The sequence below is a fragment of the Pongo pygmaeus genome, chromosome 2 (genome assembly GCF_028885625.2).
Source record: "Pongo pygmaeus isolate AG05252 chromosome 2, NHGRI_mPonPyg2-v2.0_pri, whole genome shotgun sequence".
NCBI classification, from domain to species: Eukaryota; Metazoa; Chordata; class Mammalia; order Primates; family Hominidae; genus Pongo; species Pongo pygmaeus.
Window position 1 is genome coordinate 86,743,429 of NC_085930.1, and position 14,167 is coordinate 86,757,595.

At 42.0% G+C, this 14,167-nt stretch overlaps 1 long non-coding RNA gene across 1 annotated transcript; it reads left to right on the forward strand.

Moving 5' to 3' along the window:
* Positions 1-4,873: 4,873 nt before the first annotated feature.
* On the forward strand, positions 4,874-12,652 carry LOC129033663 (uncharacterized). Its single transcript, XR_008501646.1, has 3 exons — positions 4,874-4,983; positions 10,084-10,234; positions 12,425-12,652. It is a non-coding gene; the product is annotated as an uncharacterized LOC129033663 (long non-coding RNA).
* The last annotated feature ends 1,515 nt before the right edge of the window (positions 12,653-14,167 follow it).

Genomic DNA, 14,167 nt, shown 5'->3' on the forward strand with positions numbered 1-14,167 from the left:
CTGCAAGCTCCACCTCCCAGGTTCAAGCGATTCTCCTGCTTCAGCCTCCCGAGTAGCTGGGACTACAGGCGCCCACCACCATGCCTGGCTAATTTTTTTGTATTTTTAGTAGAGATGGGGTTTCACCGTGTTAGCTAGGATGGTCTCGATCTCCCAACCTCGTGATCTGCCTGCCTCGGCCTCCCAAAGTGCTGGGATTACAGGCGGGAGCCACCGTGCAGGGCCAAGATGAATTTCTTAACCAGGAGTTCACATTAGAAATATGTGAAGAGCCTTTTCAATGACTCACACTCAACCCCCAGCACAGCTCTGCTGAATCTGAAAACAAGTGGCAGATCTCAGACCTGAACCCAACTGCCCTGGCGTTCCATAGCACCAGGTGGCTGCTCGTGTTAGCATCCCATGCTCATGTCAGACTGGAGTGCATAATGCATAATTTAACTCGTCTTCGGGTCATTCTTCTCTCCTGACGACACTGCTAGATCATGGTACTATACTAGAGACACAAGTTATTAAATGTATAATAAATATATTTTTGGTTTCTTGCCCTTCTCTCAGTACGGAAATGCATTTTGTCATCCCTCCTCATTTTCCAAGAGCCTTTAATATACAGGTTGGGCTAAGATAGCGGTTCTCAGCTGGGGGTGCTTTTGCCACCCAGAGAACATTTGGCAACATCCAGAGACATTTTGGAGTGTCATGACTGGGAGGCAGTGTTACTGACATCTTGTGAGTAAAGGCCAGGGATGCTGCTACACATCCTACAATGCACAGGACAATCCCACAACAGAATTATATGGCCCAAAATGTCATTAGTTGCAAGGTCACAAAACCATAAGCCAATCTGTGGAAGAAGGGCTCAGACTGGGGGATTTGTTTCTGAGGGAGCCGAAAGAGACTTATAGAGGGGAAAAAACTCATGTGGGAACGAACGAGGGAAGAGAAGTGTAGGCCCTACCATTTGGGAGCATCAGAGAGGTTTTGAAAAGGAAACAAAGAGTGGAGATTAGGGAGACAGAGATGGTGGGGCAGTCTTGAGGTGTGAAGGACTCTGAAACCGAGAGGAAATGGTGCTTTAGGTTAGGAGTTGGATCCTCTTTAATACTCCTCAAGAAATGCAAGTTTAGATGGGAATTACTTATGCTTTGATATCTTTGAATGTGACATTGCTCTGGGACTGGGCCCATGGAATGCCAGCTGATAGTACAGTTACAGAACAGTCCCTAGAATTGGATCCCTTTCCTGAAGATGATGAAAAACATCTTAAGAGTCAAAACAATTTTTCCTTTATTTAATACTTTTTAGGCCTTAGGTCAACACCATGCTTTTCAGTGAGGAGGAAAAGGGAGGTAGGAGAAGCAGAGTCAAAGACCCAGAAAGACTCTAGAAGCAGGTTTCTAGATGGGCTTTGGTCACCAAAACCTCAACCACATTGACCAAGAGCCGTTAACTTTCATGGTGACCCCAGGAAACCAAATAACTATATAATCTGTAGGTAAAATTCTTAGGCTGGTAGGGGCAGAACATTCTGGAAATACTGACTATGGGAAAGGATATCCCCTATCATAGATTTTTACCATAATGGCCCACAACAACTCATGCCACCCCATGTCCAGGCATCTCTGCAACACAACATCATCACTCCTTTCAACAACAGGCAGCTCCATTGTTCCACCCTCTTGAATCTGGGCTGCCCTTGCCACTTGTTTTGACCAATAGGATGTGGCAGAAGTGATGTACAACTCCTGAAACCTGGGCCTTAAGAGACCTTGCAGCTTCTGCTGTCACCCTCCTAGAACCCTGAGATGTCCCTGCTGTCAAGAAGTCCAGTGTTGCCTACGGGAGGAAGAGAAGGCATGTCATGGAAAGCTGAGGCATCAATTACCAGACACATAAGCCACTGGGCTCTCCAGCGTCAGTCAAGCTGTCAGATGACTGCAGCTACATGAGTGACCCCAGGCAAGACCAGCAGAAGAACCACCCAGATTGCCAATCCAGCAAATGAGGAGACAATAATAAATCATTTTTGTTTAGGGGTGGTTTGTTTCTCAGCAATTGGTACCTAAATAATTCTCTCAAAGTCCCCAGGAACAAATTGCCTTAGGCAAAAATAGCTCACACAGGCGGAGAAGGCAGCTGTGTCCTTGTCACTGTTTCTCTTTCTCCTAGGCCCACAGCTCAATCTGGGTCTCAGGTAGTCAAAACCCTGAGGTCAGTAAAATGTCTTTGGCCCATTTTTGGTTCTTGTTAAGCATTCTTCTTTTCCTTCCTAGGAGCTTCTGTCCTCCCCACAGCAACTTCTAAAATACCAGGGCCACCAGGGGGGTAGCTAGTCACCACCAACCTTCTACCAGGCAGAACACCATGTTCCAGGAAGTCCTCCTCTTCTGGCCCACAAAAACTTTTCTTCCCTAAATATCCTGCTCTCACCTTGCAGTCACAGGGGAAATGGCTCAGATCTGTTGATTTATTAACGTGTGACTGACTGAAAAAATGTTTCAACAGTATTTATTAATGATGATATTGTGAGAATCCTGTGTGCCTTAGGCATATACCACTGCTAAGTTTACACTGACCAGGTAACGGGGCACGGAAGGAAAAAGAATCAGAGCTATGAAGAGATTTGCCTGAGGGCACAGAGCTCAGAAAGACAGAGCTCAAGTCTTTCAGACTCAGAAGAGAGTGTTTTTCCAGTATTTAACATCACCTGATCTATAGGTGTGACCTGGGATACCTATTTTCAGAAACTGTGCCAGGGAAAGGAAGAAGGTCACTGGAGCATGTTTAGTCCTTCAGTAAATGTTCATGTGCTCACTGTCTGTAGGGCACTGTCTTAGCCATAGAGCTATATATAAGAATTACTGAGGATTTCTGAGCAAGTGAGCTCATGATGATATTCTAGTCCCCTGGAAGATCACTCTTCCAGTAACCTAGGTGAAGGGATTAGAATATCGGGTACGCAGCTAGGAGGCTACTTCAGTGCCTGAACAGGCAGGTTAGAAAGTTGAGAAGTTGTTGGCCGGGTGCGGTGGCTCACGCCTATAATCCCAGCGCTTGGGGAGGCCAAGGCGGGCGGATCACGAGGTCAGGAGATCGAGACCATCCTGGCTAACACGGTGAAACCCCGTCTCTACTAAAAATACAAAAAAATTAGCCAGGCGTGGTGGCGGGCACCTGTAGTCCCAGCTACTCAGGAGGCTGAGGCAGGAGAATGGTGTGAACCCAGGAGGCAGAGCTTGCGGTGAGCTGAGATTGTGCCACTGCACTCCAGCCTGGGCGACAGAGTGAAACTCCATCTCAAAAAAAAAAAAAAGTTGAGAAGTTGTTTGGGGGCAAAAATTCACAGAATCATAGTTATGTTTTGAGAGATGGGATTTACAACCTGCTCTCCCTGATGACATATAATAATAAGCCTTTGTTATGAACAGAGTCAGGCCAAGCTCTAGAATCAGACAGAAGTGGACTTGGATTCCTGTTCCTTCAATAGCTGTATAACTTTGTCCAAAATTTTGTGCTTTCTAAATCTCAATTTCCCCATATGTAAAATGGGTCTCATAACGATACCAGCCTCAGAAGATGGTTGTGAGTATTGAACATCATCACATAGGCAAAGCACTAAGTTTGTGCCTGGTTTACAAACATCCAGCAAGTGGTAGTTATTTTCACTGTTGCTCTGCTTGTATATGAATGTTTTCCCCACTTGCAAGCTTTTGCTGTGTGTCCATGTCCTCTTTCCTTTACCTTCATTGATGTGGTGTCATTGAGGTGTGTTTGAATGATTGGTCTGGCATTGCAGGGCCTTTGAGAAAACTGCATAAATATAATCTTGGGTGCTCCCAACTTCCAAGCATTTTACCTATTGGTTTGACTGTGATTTTAAGAAGTCTTACTAAGTATCCAGCATTACCCTTGGGTCTGTATGACACATATTTTGATTTAAGGAACTCAATTATCTGAGAAACTCAGGACATCTCAGGTTCTGGAAAATTGCCTCAAGGGATTAACCGGTTTAATGGGGGAAGGTAGCAATCCTATTCCCTCCCACTGCACACTCCTCTGAAATATCAAAGTTTTTCCCAGTGTTTGAATTGAGTCATATGTCAAGAAAAGCACATTGCATTCCTTTGACATAAGACAAATGCCATATGTTAAGTTTATTTTTAAATGGTGGATAAGAACGGGGAAACCATGTTCCAGTCTGAGAAAATATTGATGCTGTGGTGTTGGTGAGGCAGGTTATGGTTTAATTCTTACCTGTGGATTAAAGAATGAAAAATGAACCTACATCCATGGCCTGACATCTGTGTAAATGGAACGTAGGGATGGAGGCCTGTCTGCCTGCCTTATGTTCTTGGGATAAAGTAAATACTGAAAGGCTTGAAATCTTTCCTAAGCCTAACAACATTGGCACAGCTGGGGCCCAGATGCACCGCAGGGTGGGTGGAAGGTCTTGGGTAGGGGAGACAAAGCAGAAGTGAGACGATGCCTTGGAGTTTAGGGACGTGGGAAGAAGTAGTGGGAAAAGGCTGCTTTTACTCAGAATTTTCCTTATGCACAATTAGAAAGTGGATGAAGTTGGAGTTTGAGCTGTCCCTTGTTGTGCTGGACCCCTGTTAACCTCAACAAGGATGGCATCACGTTCAAGAGGCCGAAGAGACTTGGAGCCAGCAGACGAGACACAGGGTTTTATTAGTGGGAAACTTACACACAGGGACGGTCCAGTGGCGGCAGACTGGGCAGAAGAACCACAACTGCTTGTAAAAAGCATGCAGTTTATATAGCATTTTCAGTTAGCACCCTCTGCCTAAAAACCTCCACCTGTCAACCTTCAATTAACCCAAAACAAAGGGCCCGGATCTCCTGTACAGCTTACATTCCACAGGATGGATCCAAGGGCTTCAAATGTGCTTCACAGACAAGGAACAAATCTCCCAGTTGGCCGCTCCTGGACTCCTTAGCTCGGAACTCCAGACACACATTTAGGTGCCATATGGGGTCATTTTCAGGGTAGGCTTAAGCAAGTTATTGCCGTCAGGTGCATCTGCCATACATCCCTCCACCCATGCCCTTTCTGGCCATCCTACCAGCTCACTTCCCATTCTATGTTCCACCCCCACCCTTCTCAATATTTACAGTCTCTCTTAATACGATCATGAGGGAAGTCTGGAAGTATCTCTTGAATCTAAAAATGCAGATGCCCCACACCTCATCTGTTCCTATCTTGGCACCATCCTACCTGCACCTCAGCAAGGAGATTTGTTCTCATGTTTGTCACCGCAAGCAATTGAAACAACCAGAATGTCTGGCAACAGATGAAATAAGGCATGGTAATTTTGTATTGGTTCTGAGATATCTTGTTTATAAAATGGGACTAATATTGGCTGCTTATTTCATGGAGTTCCTTGAAGATTAAATAATAACAGTTCTTGGCAAACAGCAGTCTATAAATTTTAGCTACCTGTATGATTATTCTGCTTCTTGCTACTACATGGAATACTGTGCAGCTGTTTTTAAAAATAAGATCTATGTTCTTCTATAGTAACAATGACATTAAGGGCAAAAGAATGCAAACGAAAACAATAAGCACAGTGTACCATTTTTATTTTTATTCAAAACAGCACCAATTGCCTGCCGAGAAGACACTTGCCCAGCTTATCTCATTTTTACCAGCCTCTCAGACATTCAAGAGGAACTGGAAAATAAAAAATGTACAGGAATAGCATTTATATGTTTAAACAATTCTTTACAAAACAAAATTATACAGTTTTGGGATATACATATGTGTATAAAAACATAGAAAACTCTCAGCAAAAATACAGATCAAACTCCTAAAGAAGTAAAGTGAGATCAGGCACGGTGGCTCACGCCTGTAATCCCAGCACTTTGGGAGGCTGAGGCAGGTGGATCGTTTGAGGTCAGGAGTTTGAGACCAGCCTGACCAACATGGTGAAACCCTGTCTCTAACTAAAATTATAAAACTTAGCTGGGCATGGTGGCGTGCACACATAGTCCCAGCTACATGGGAGGCTGAGGCAGGAGAATTGCTTGAACCCGGGAGACGGAGGTTGCACTGAGCTGAGATGGCACCCCTGTACTCCAGCCTGGGTGACAAAGCAAGATTCCATCTCAAAAAAAAAAGAAAGTGGGTGAAATTTGGGGCTTTTTGTGTCTCTTTAATCTCTCAAAAAATCAAGGGGGTGTAGGTTGGGGTTAGAGGAAGGAATGATTTCAGTCTCATTCTTAATGGTTTTCATTTTGTATAGGAATTTACACTCATATACCTGTTACTTGTGCCATCAAAAAATACTTCAAAGGAGAAGGAGCAACCCATGCTCAGGTGTTCACTTTTAACCAAGTCAGGTGTTTGTTCTTGAGTAGGTATGACCTGAATCTTACAATCTCAGAAAAGGAGGGCCCCACTGGGACCTTCTGGAACAGGTGTGTGGTCTACATGAGAGGGAACCGAGGCAAGTAGCTTAAGGTCACATAGCAGAGGCAGTAGGGAGGGAAGAGAGGAGGGAAGGAACAGGTAGCTGGCTTTGGGGTGGGGAGGAGTCGTTGGATAAAAACTAGCTAATGTTGCAGAGCAGCTAAGGTTAAGGGGGCCTGAAGGCTGGAAGAAAGGAAGATGAACTAGAAGGATGTTAAAAGGTTTATGTAGCCGAAACACACAAAAGGAAAAATGTAGCACGCAAGTTTCTCAGGCTTTTCTCTTCCCACTGCTTACTAAGTGGCTTCTGGGTTTGCCTGCTCACCCTCTAGGGCCTTTGGTTGTGTTAATGCTGGGAACAGCAGAAAGATAATTTAAAAATATCCAGAAAATCTTGACATCTTTACATTAGAAAAGACCAAGACCCTCATGAAAGAAAATACCAGATCCAAAATGTCAAAAAATATCCAGAAAATCTTGAAATCTTTACATTAGAAAAGACCAAGACCGGGATGAAAGAAAATACCGGATCCAAAATGTCAAGGGTCAGGAGTCAAGAAAGAACCGTGCTGGAGGGAGTCTGGAAAGCGTGGAGGTTTGAGGGAGATTCAACAAGAGTTGGCTGCACTCCAGAAACAATGGGATAAAAGGCGGAAAAGAGAACTTTATAACATTTCTGTGAGTTAAAAATGTAATCCCCTTTGCTCATTGTTTCTTGAGACTTCAGTAAAAATTAAAATTGTTCTTCAATATTTTCTGGATGTCAGACTTCACGCTGTATTGAATGGGACAGTAGACCGAGTTCCTAATGATGGCACTAAAAATCACCACTGCTGATGGAACTGGAAGGGGATAAACAACACTCTGAAATGCCAAGTTAGTATTAAGAGTATTAGAAACAGGCACTCTCTCCGAATTGTATCTCCCAACTGTCTTCACTCCTTGCTCTCATCCCTTTCTTTCTCAGGCAAATACAACAGTGACATGGTGGTCATATAAAGTCCACAATTGAAACCACTTTTTTTCCAGTATGATTTTTAGAAAGGTTTTCATAACAGCACCATTTGCCTACCAGGAACACACTTTCCCAACGTTTGATTCTCATCTCCATAAGGCTTTGAGACTTTCAGTGAAACTAGAAAATGGAAATATGTAAAAACAGCACATGTCAAATCACCTCAACTTGGAAGAATAAAATATTCTCTCTGTTTCTCTCTCTCTCTCTCTCTCTCTTTCTCACACACACACACACACACAGACACACACAAACATGAGGAAGGGAAAAAAAAACAACTCATGTCCTCCATTTGTGCTGGCAGAGTACCAGGTGGGGGTGCTTAGGGACTTACTAAATTTGGTGCCCTGTTGAAAGCGTAAGGTTTTTCCACTTTGTTATAAGCAGCCGCTGCAGAGCGTTGGTTTATCCGCCCTTGGTGACCTTAGCCTGGTGAATGGGTTTTATGTACTGCATTTTCCAAACAGATCAGAATATGGAATATGCATTGACATTTATGTGCCAAAAATTACCTGGGTGGCACCTTCCTATAAGAATGGAAATGATTCTCCTGAATCCCACACACGTTGAACGAAGAATAAACAACCTTGTTGAAAGAGTCTACGTGACCTGGAATGCTAAAAAGCCTTTGGTTTGCTTGCTGTAGTGCAAAAATATGAGAAATATTTAATCTTTAAAAATACACAATGGTATCATAATTTTGCTGCAGGTTCAAAAGCAGCACAATATAACTTGGGGTATTTAAAATGTAATGTCATTGTATATTTTCAAATGCAAACAGCAGAGAGTTTGATAAATAGCTAGAGAGCACCAGACCATATCTTATCCTTATAAAAGTGTCTCCTGTGAATGTTCACTGTATCTCTCAGAACATTCTTAACATGCTCCATAGCTGAATGTGCAGACAGCAACTCTATAGAAATGTATACACCTACTTGGTGTGCGGTCTATGTCGATTCCAAGTGAAGCTTACATAAACTTCAGATGCCCAGCCTTTTGCTTTTGGAAGCACATCTAAATGTTTATAATTTTCTAGATCTCTTCTATACCCAGGGTTTTAAAAATTTTATTTTTGACACAATATTCCTGTTTTTTAAATAATCAAACCAAGTTATTTATAATGTATCTTGATCTGTTTTAATCCATGTTTGATGTTTAATTGTGTATTTAAAACTATATGAGTTTTATATCATAAAATTGATATATGGTCATTATAAAATGGAATTTGTATAGTGTATGTTTAATTCAACTACAAGTAACAAAGACGTAAATATGGGGATTTATTGGCTCTTATAAAGCCTGGAACCAGGAACCAGGCAGCAGAGCAGCACTATCTAATAGAACTTTCTGTGATGATGGAAATATCCTATTATTTGTCTTGTCCAGTTTAGTAGCCACTAGTCACAGGTAGCCATTGAGCACTTTAAATGTGGCTTCGTAGGGCTGAAGAATTAAACTTTTTATTTTATGTTATTTTAATTAATTTAAAATATTCATATGTGGCTACTGCTACTGTCATAGCAGATGGCAAAATTGGTAGCAGGTTGATAGGAAGGAGACTCATGGTCCTTCATCCTAGTGTTCTCCCGTCCATGGTTTCCGCCCTCCAGATCTCCTCATGGTCCAAGATGGCTGCCGGGACCATACCAGGAATCCACATCCCAAGCAGCAGAAAGCAACATAGGCAAAAGGGCAAATCACTTCCCTTTCTAGAAGGCCTTTCTAGGTGTCATATACTACACCTCTACTTGCCTAGAACTTAGTCTTATGACTACACCGAGCCATAAGGAGTCTGGAAAATATTTGGGGTTTGTTTTCTATGTGTATTTTTTTGTTCTGTTTTGGTTTGATTTTGTTTTCTTTTTTGACTGAAGAAGGGATTCGAGGGCAGGTAGTTCACAGTCCCTGCCACAAAAAGTTGCACAGTTCATCATTCCCTTCCATTCCTCCGATCCCCAACCCAAACCCATTACTAGTCCTCAGAGATAACTGCCATTAATAACATTGGATGTAACCATCTGGCAAATTCATTTGTACACAAACATATACTGTTTTTACATTATGGATTATTTACAACATATCTTGGATGGCCTTCGATGATAGTATATATAGATCTACATAGTTCTACTTCATTCAATAGACAGTAAATTCCACGAGGGCAAGAACTGGGCCTGCTGTATTCATCTTTGTGCCCTACATATAGTAGACATATAGTAGACATTGAAAGAAATCAATATAGTAGACATTGAAAGAAAACAATAAATTGTGTCTCAATTTATGGATGTACCATAATTTATTTAATCCATTCTTTTCTCCTAACACTCCAAATAACAAATCCTCCCGAGAAAAAACAACTTTGCTTTATTCTCAGAGAACTCTGCAGCATTAACTAAATTAGCTATGCCCCTGACAATCTAATTTTCTAATTGTCTTTCCAATCAACTGCAAAAATTGATTGTCTCCACTCTTTTGTGATTTGATTCCATTGCTATAACAACTCAAAAATATGTATCCATGTATCTGCTACTCCAGCCATGAAGATATGTGTGGATTTAGAGGCAGCACCAGCTAAGGAAAAATCAAACTGTTTAAAAATTCTCTTAAGAAAGGAAATAAATCACTTCTTTGTGTTTTCCAGACATGGCCTAGTACAGATATATTCTACAACTGGAGAAAAATGGTTATGATTAAGGCTTAGAAGTGGAGTGCAGTGAAGGAACTTTAGGGAAGCCTGACAACCACCCCCTCTGCTGATCCCTGTGGAATTTTGCATGGATAATGAGTAAAAAGTATAGCTGAAGAAACAGAGAGACAGTTTGGCAAACAGGAAAGAAGCAAGAACCCCTGACTTCATTTTCTTATCATTCAAAGGGTGACAGTGTCCCTTGCATCATGTCCAGCATCATGGTGTGAATTCAATGAAAGCATCAATGTACTCACCTACCATATGTTGCCTGGCACATAGCAGCACTCACACAATCAGAGCTGTATATGTGGAAAATATTCACGTGTTTCCCACATACTGGAATGGGTCCTAAGAACCACTGAGTCCATTTAAGAAGAGAGATTTTTTTTTCCTTTTTTGAGACAGAGTCTCATTCTGTCACTAAGGATGGCATGCAATGGTGCGATTATCAGCTCACTGCAATCTCCACCTTAGGGAAAGAGATCTTTACAACAGTCTCTACCATAGCGAGTAACTGAGACTGTTAGGGCCTGCAATGTAGCATATTTTCATTCTGTATAAAGGCATCCTTACTGACATATAGTCCATACATATTTGGGTATCTCCTATACTAATCGATTAAGGCATTCTTGATACCTAGAGGACATAAAGACCAGCACAATATGCAGGACAGCGGCAATCCACTAGACCAGAAAGAAGCTCCATATTACAGACACCAGGAAATGTTTCTAAACCAGAGATTTCCCTCAGTCATCTGCACCAGAAATCCTTAGAGCTGCTAGTTAAAATGTAAATTCGTGGGGCCCAATTAAACATGCAGAATCAGAATTCACAGGGGTGAGGTCTACAGGCCTCCAATTTAACAAGATGACCAGGTCATTTTTGTGCATAGAAAAATTTGCAAATCATTGTCCAAGAAGGACTTAAATTGAACAACAATAACTAAATCGAATAACTGGATGCTTTTTAGAACCTGTCTTGTTGAAGTGACACAGCTGACACAGTAGAATACAAAGAGGAGTAACACAGGTACCCTCTCCTCAAGAACACAGTGTCATGAGCACAGAGTAGAGATGAGTAGGAGGAGAAACAGCAGAAAGGAAGGAGGGATTAGCTCTTTAAGACATTGCTAGGGGAAGCTTTAAAGAAGAGGTGATATCTGAGCTAGGCTTTGAAGGCTGAACAAGAGTTCACCAAGTTGCCGAGCTGGCAAAATACATAGTCTAGGGCAGTACTTCTCAGACGTTACTGCATATAGGAATTGCCTGGGAGCCTGTTAAAATGCAAGCTCTATTTCAATCAGTCTGGGGTAAAGCTTCCAGATGGTGCTAATGTTCCATGGACCACATTTTGAGTAGCAAAGCTCTAGAAAAAGAAATGGCATGGTCATAATGAATCAGACAAGTGTGTGTTAGTTTGTTCTCATGCTACTAATAAACACATACCCAAGACTGGGTGATTTATAAAGGAAAGAGGTTTAATGGCCTTACAGTTCCACATGGCTGGGGAGGCCTCACAATCATGGTGGAAGGCAAAGGAGGAGTAAAGTCAAGTCTTACATGGTGGCAGGCAAGAGAGCATGTGCAAAGGAACTCCCCTTTATGAAACCATCAGATCTCATGAGACTTATTCACTATCATGAGAACAGCACAGGAAAGACCTGCCCCCCGTGATTCAATTATCTCCCACCAGGTCCCTCCCATAACACGTGGGAATTATGGGAGCTACAATTCAAGATGAGAATTGGGTGGGGACACTGCCAAACCATACCAGTTTCCATTCTTCTGATAGTGAGGCAGGAATTACATAGTTTGTTGCAACCTTTTTGACTTCTCTTATGGAGAACCAACTGATCTCTTCCCTTCTACTCAGGAATATCATTAACCATCATTAAATAAATACACCCCTTAGGTATCTCACCCTAGACCCTGCTACATGGAGTTACCTGAGGAAAAAGCAACTCAATCTAAAACCAATATCAGCAATTCTAAGCATTCAGGAAACTGGCCAGTACATTTTAGTGGTTGTTGTTTTACATCTATTTTCCTGTATCTTTTACTGTTCTGCCCTTCACCTCAGCCACAGATTTACTTCTTTTTTTATTGTATCCTCAAATTAAGGAACAACAGAACATACTTTCTCCAATACAAATTCTCAGTGCTCCCCAGGTCCCACCTGTATACCACACCTCGGGGAAGTTGCCAGAGATCGACTCTCTCATTGTCTTTGTTATGTTCTAAGAAATTACCCCTGCAATTACAGCTCTAAGCTTCACCTTTCTCCTGATCTCTAGACTGTCCTGCCAATAGAGAATACAGTGAAACGGTATGGAATATACACAGTGGAACAGAGGACACTGATGGAACAGTGTTTATAAGCACAAAGTTTGGAAGTACGGAATCCTAGATAAAATCCTGGCTCTGGAATTAACTGCGTGACCTTCGGCAAATTACTTCACTTCTTTGAGCCTCGGTGTCTTCACATATAAAATGAGAATAATAAAAGCCCTTATCTCATAGTATTTCTGAAAGGGTTAAAAAAGCAAACCTAAGTAAAGGGCCCAGTACCTGGTTTGTCAGAGTTATTTTAAAAAAAAGTTGTAGCTGTCATTATAATCAGACTCACTCTCCCTACTGTATAACCTCCACCGTGACCTCCATTTCAGTTCCAATCCCTGTACTGACCCAGATGCCCAATTCACACACCTGAACACCCCGCACCCATCCGCCTTCACAGTGCCTTCTATTACCCATAGATACTACTCTGTTTTTTTTGTCTGAAGCCATTTTCTGCTTGTGTATTTCTTCTAAAAGACTCAATCTTGTTTGCAGAGAAGGACAAATACACCCACATAACCCACGTTTGCTATCTCACCATGTTTTATTATAAGCCTTGTGGACAATCACGACAGGCGAGGGAAAAGGCAGCCTGGGAGAAAATGTTCCTGAATGCACTTGCCAAGCCAAGGTGTGACCATGACAACCTGTGTACACACATGGGTACCACTGAGATTTTTCTGTTTAGGATTTTGGCTTGCTTAACTACTGATCATATCTAATCTGTCTCACATAGTTGAAGTAATTAACTACTGTTCTGTATCCTGCAGTGCACTTGCATATTGCCACAAAGACAGGCATTCCAACCTTTTGAAAGTTTGCTACTTATATCAAGATGGACTGAGTACACTTAAGCTGAATCTTGAAACACTTAAATAGTTAACCAATTTATTGTGAAATCAGTTCGCCCTTCCACACTTAACTCTGTAAGTGTCTCAATTCATCATATCTGGAGATTCAGTGTAGCACATGTGTTGGGAAGGAGAGTTTTTTCTTTGTGTAGCATGTTGTCTTTTGTCCTGGAATAGGACAATGGGTGGGTAATGGATTATCGGGAGAAGAGAGAAAACTGACTTCCAATTAGTTTTCTTCCTTGAAGTGATTTAGGAGAGGTGAACTTTATTTCCTAAGCTGGTATTTTTCAAACTTTCAAAGATTGATTCATTCAAAAAAAATGTTCCTGTGTGCCTCCTATGCATGTGAATAGGATATGCTAGGGATACACTGATCCCAGCGCACCTCCAGGATTTCTCTATACAAAGGTCCATGGGCAGCATCTGACTGGAACGGAGAGAGCCGTGGCACCTTCTACAAAGCCTTATGTGTACAGCAAGGGCATGCAACAAAGGATGCTGTTTCTCCTTTAGTTATTTATTTGAGGCAATTTGGGGTGAAGGTCCTGATCAGCAGCACTTCAAATCCGTTTTCCTACTCTGAGCCTTAGAAGAGGGGCTGAAGCTACTCCGTGGCTCTGCTACCAACTGTTAAATGAAACAAATATGATGCCTCCCATCACGGAGGTTACAGTCTAGTGAGGGGAGAAACAGGCAATGAATGAGGAAAGAAACAAAAAAATTGAATAGAGACGGCAAGAAGTGTTATTAAGGAGATGAATAAGGTGGTGTGATAGAGAATAATGAGGAAGACCAGGGCAGGTGACATGTAAGGAGAAATTTGAAAATGAAGCATCAGACATACAA